Here is a 5,519-nt window from a genome sequence, read left to right as displayed (position 1 = left end):
GCACACGTTCAGCTCGATGACGATCCCCGGACTCCGATCCAGCAAAGTGTCGGGGAAGAGTTCCGTCAGCACGACGGCGTGGTGACGATCTTGATGAACTACAGCAGCAGGGCTTCGCCTAAACTCCGCTACAGTATTAACGAGGAATATGGTGGCACGGGGCACCACACACGGCTAAGGAACAGATCACGTCGATCAACTTGTGTGTTCTAGGGTGCCTCTACCTCAGTATATAAAGGAGCCAAGGGGGGAGGGGGGCGCCGGCCAGGGAGAGAGGCGCAGGAGGAGTCCTACTCCTTCCGGGAGTAGGACTCCCCCCCCCCCCCAATCCTATTCCAACTAGGATTCCCAAGGGGGAAAGGGGAAGAAGGGTGGCCGGCCACCTCTCCTAGTCCTAATAGGACTAGGGGAAGGCGGGAGGCGCGCAGCCCTTGTGGGCAGCCCCTTCACCTTTCCACTAAGGCCCATGAAGGCCCATATGGCTCCCGGGGGGTTCCGGTAACCTCCCGGTAATCCGGTAAAATCCCGATTTCACCCGGAACACTTCCGATGTCCAAACATAGGCTTCCAATATATCAATCTTTATGTCTCGACCATTTCGAGACTCCTCGTCATGTCCGTGTTCACATCCGGGACTCCGAACAACCTTCGGTACATCAAAACTCATAAACTCATAATATAACTATCATCGAAACCTTAAGCGTGCGGACCCTACGGGTTCGAGAACAATGTAGACATGACCGAGACACGTCTCCGGTCAATAACCAATAGCGGGACCTGGATGCCCATATTGGCTCCTACATATTCTACGAAGATCTTTATCGGTCAGACCGCATAACAACATACGTTGTTCCCTTTGTCATTGGTGTGTTACTTGCCCGAGATTCGATCGTCGGTATCCAATACCTAGTTCAATCTCGTTACCGGCAAGTCTCTTTACTCGTTCCGTAATACATCATCTCACAACTAACATATTAGTTGTAATGCTTGCAAGGCTTATGTGATGTGTATTACCGAGAGGGCCCAGAGATACCTCTCCGACAATCGGAGTGACAAATCATAATCTCGAAATACGCCAACCCAACATCTAGCTTTGGAGACACCTGTAATGCTCCTTTATAATCACCCAGTTACGTTGTGACGTTTGGTAGCACCCAAAGTGTTCCTCCGGCAAACGGGAGTTGCATAATCTCATAGTCATAGGAACATGTATAAGTCATGAAGAAAGCAATAGCAACATACTAAACGATCGTGTGCTAAGCTAATGGAATGGGTCATGTCAATCAGATCATTCAACTAATGATGTGACCTCTTTAATCAAATAACAACTCATTGTTCATGGTTAGGAAACATAATCATCTTTGATTAACGAGCTAGTCAAGTAGAGGCATACTAGTGACACTTTGTTTGTCTATGTATTCACACATGTATTATGTTTCCAATTAATACAATTCTAGCATGAATAATAAACATTTATCATGATTATAAGGAAATAAATAATAACTTTATTATTGCCTCTAGGGCATATTTCCTTCAATACGTACAGGTTAAACTTCTAGGGTTTAGCCATTATGATCTCATGGTAGATCAACTCTTGTAATACTCATATTCATCAAGATCAATCAAGTAGGAAGTAGGGTATTACCTCCATAGAGAGGGCCCGAACCTGAGTAAACATCGTGTCCCCCGTCTCCTATTACCATTGATCCTAGACGCACAGTTCGGGGCCCCCTAACCGAGATCCGCCAATTTTGACACCGACAACGAACGCCATCGAGGTGGCGATTCTCGCGCGCAATGCGCGGGAGGAGGAGGTGGTGGCGCAGCGCTACCGTCGGGACGAGGAGATCAACGACATCCTGCTCGAGCAGGACCTCACCAGGGCTCGGGAGTTCGAGGAGAAGGATGAGGCGTGGCGCCGCAAAACCAAAGCTCATGACTCCATGTACATTGACCTCACCTCTGACAACGACGACGAGCGATAGCCGCCGCCGCAGCATCGCCGCGGCACCGGCAGAGCTCCAGTGAGCCCCATTTTGGCCAGTTTAGGGTTAGTGTAGGCCGACACGCAATGTAATCGATGAACTATATGTATGTATGAATGGTAATCTCCATTATATGTATGTATGAATGATCATCTCTACTGTTTGTTGTTCATTTCTCACGCTAATTTTTTTTGTAATTTTGCAGTTTCATAAAAGGTTACTACTTAGCCGTAGCCAAGTTCGCTCCTTATAAGAGGGCAAACGCGGACCGTAAACCCCTTATAAGGGGTCTTCTAGAGATACTCTTAGCACACCAAGGCCTCCACACTCGTAGGGGCGGCAAACCAAGTCCCAGTTGACCTTGCATTTTGCTCCAATGGTTTTGGCTGAGCCAGACCAAAGAAAAGCACATTGGGTTTTACATGACTTCTCACATAGATAGTTGCGAAATTTCAAGAAAAAAAATAACCAAACTCAGTAAAGTTGTGATTCAATGAGTCTATTAAAGTGTGCTAATATGTGGTGTAACCATGTAAACTTGCATGTCAAGATGTAATTTGATTCTGTTGCAATCCCCTCCCAGGTTTGCTAACCGGGCTTATAAATATATAGACTTTGTGTGGCCTCCAACATTTCCACAGACCAATCTCTGATTTCATCATAGCCAGCACTAGTCTTTCACACCCCCAAACAGCATCAATCAAACATAGATAAATGTCGCATGATGGTAACATCAGCCAAACCAGGTCACAGCTAGATCACAACATGTGCAATCGAGTCACAGCAAAAAGAAGCAGCGGATAGAACACACGAGTCATACAAGTCTTATGGTCAGCCGCTGGCAAATTCTTCAAGCTAGCTACTCCTAATAGGTTCTTCAGAGAAACATCCAAAATGTTCTTCGATGCTCACTGACGCTCCACCAATATACCGCCTTCAGCCGGAAACGGGCCGCTCAGGGAGAGGTCAGACGCGATCTGGTAGCTCCAAGCAGCCATCGGACGCGGGAGCCCCATGAACTCCACGTTCTCACTAGCACACTTGGCGGACGGCACCTGAGACGCCAGCTTGCTCAATGCCTCCTTCGCCGCCGTGGGGCTCATCCCGGGGTCCAGCACCAGCACCACCCTCTTCAGCACCTGCGCTCTCGCGATCACGAACTTGAGGAATCCCAGCTCGTTGGCGCCCACGGTGAACCGGTCCGGTCCAGCACCACCTTCTTGACTTGCGACTCCACGCACCCGATCGGGCCGGCCTCCTGCCAGAACGTGGGGCTGATGAGCTGCTCGCCACTGGCATCACCCGCGTCTTTGTCCTGTTCATCCTCTTCCTCTTCCTCTTCGTTCTCGTTGGAGGAGGACTACAAAATCGCATGTGAATTCAGCGTAAGCACGAATTTCAGTGTAAGCAAATTCATGTATAATGCTCCTGATGACGCAAATTAGTATAAACTGGGCGAGATGAAGGTCACAAACTCACCATGACGTGCAGGGTCTCGACTTGGGGAAAGCATCTCAAGAAACTGAGCAGGGTCTTCACTTCCTCGGCTACTTCGAAGTCCACCTTCAAAGCTAGCACCTTGACACTTGGAACCACAGCATTTGGGGCCACTTTTGTTACCCCAGCCTGCAAATCAAATGCAAAAACAATAGTATAGTAAATTAGTAATTCGATCGAAGTTGAAATTTATGCAGAACCACATCAGCACATGCATCACGATTAATTTGTCTAACCACTAGGAGAAATAAGAGAGGGGTTGGTGCTGGAGCGATACCTTGATGATGGTGTTGCCGATCTGCAGCACATGGTTCGCTGTCTCTAGGTATCCGAGCACGGTGAGCTCAGGAGCATGTCCAATCTTGACCTTGGTGGTGCGTCTAGTTCCAATGCTCTGCAGGATGAGCCGCTGCAGCCGTGGGGCGGCCACGACGTCGACCTCGTTCGGCATGGACAGCCAGACCAGCACGCAGCAGAGGCTGCTGCTGCTGATCGGGACGCGCGAGGGGGCGGCGTAGCTGAGGATGAGCGCCAAGATCTTGAGCTCAGGGCTGCAGGCGAGCAGGTACTCCAGGTCGCGCTCCTGCATTATGGTGTGGCAGATGCCGAGCTCCTGGAGGCGGGGGAAGACGCCGGGGCCGCACGGGGGCGCGCTGGCGCGCGACGTGTCCGGGAAGTGCCAGACGCCGAGGTAGAGGCGGCGGAGCGAGGCGCAGCGGAGGATGGACGCCGGCAGCGCCACGTCGAGCGGCCAGGGGCGGTTGACGAGGACGAGGGTCTCCACGCCCTTGGCGACCAAGAGGCGGAGCCACTTGGCGAGCGCCTCCTCCTGGCCGGCCATGAAGTTGCTGGAGATGTGGACCCAGCGGAAGGGGCCCGGGTGGGAGGCGAGGACGCGCGAGACGGCGCCGGCAAGGGCGCTCGAGTCGAACCCGCCTCCGTGGCCGGCCGGCGGGATGAGGAGGTGGGTGTCCTCGAGGACGAGCGGGGTGGAGCGCCAGAGGCCGCGCCAGCGCGGGGAGAGCGCGGCGGTGCGGGCGGCGTCCTTGACGGGGAGGCGGGAGACGACGCTGCGCAGGATGTCATCCGGGAGGGCGCTGATGCGGTCCTCCCCGCCGTCGTCGGAGGTGGCGGCGGCGAGGGAGGCGACGGGAGAGGACGGGGTCTCCGGGAGGCAGGAGTAGAGCGCTGCCAGGATGTCGTTCAAGCCCATGGCGCCCGGCGACGGCCGTGGGAGCGAGAGCGCGAATGGCGGAGGACCGACCAGTGTCGAGAGCGGAGTGGGCGATCCCAAGCGGAGGAGGTCGTTATATAGTGTCGGCTGGGTCGGACAGTTGTTAGGGTTTCGCGATCGTGGGCCGGATAAGGGAAGCAGCTGGGCTCGCCAGTGTTTTAATGTTCTTCTCGTTTGGTTCGATTTTTTTCTGCTCTCTGAGCAAAAATGCTACACTTACGAGTTTGACTTAATTAAGCTATATCATTTCAAACTAAATTAATCATGTTTCTATAGGGTAACCAAAGTAATAGGGTCCCGATAACTGCCACACGCGTGGTGCATCGGGTAGTTGTGCCACACGCCTCGTGTGGCATGGACAGCAACCAGCTCACACACCTACATGTGGGTAAAACAACTAATGCCCACACACATCTTTTTTTCCCTCCTGAACCCTCTCACAAGCGTGCGTGTGGGCGAAGTTGATAACGCCCACACGCCCGTATGTCAGGCCTCGTACCCTTCTGGTCCCGCACGTGACGAGTGACGCCCACCGCGCGCCCGCAGTTGCCATGGTCCAGACCCTCGTCCATGTTCGTTTATCTGCAGTTGCCATGTCGCTGAACTACGGTTGCCATGTCGGACAACTGCAGTTACCATGGTTGCTCAACTGCAGTTGCCATGTATGGTCTGATCTAATGTAGTTGCCATGGTTTCATAACTTTAGGAGTTGCCACATACTAACACTAGGCAGTTGAGAGAGTTGCCATGTCCTCACAAGCATGCTAAGGCAGTTGCCATGTAAAAAGGAAGAGTTGCCATCT

At 52.5% G+C, this 5,519-nt stretch overlaps 1 pseudogene; it reads right to left on the bottom strand.

Annotated features, from left to right (window-relative positions):
* Nucleotides 1-2,713: 2,713 nt before the first annotated feature.
* Nucleotides 2,714-4,749, bottom strand: LOC119318846 (annotated as a pseudogene).
* Between the last annotated feature and the right edge of the window lie 770 nt (nucleotides 4,750-5,519).

Source organism: Triticum dicoccoides, chromosome 6A (assembly GCF_002162155.2).
Source record: "Triticum dicoccoides isolate Atlit2015 ecotype Zavitan chromosome 6A, WEW_v2.0, whole genome shotgun sequence".
In the NCBI taxonomy this organism is placed as follows: Eukaryota; Viridiplantae; Streptophyta; class Magnoliopsida; order Poales; family Poaceae; genus Triticum; species Triticum dicoccoides.
Note: the sequence above shows the minus strand (reverse complement) of the source record. Positions and strands in the feature narration are given on the sequence as shown.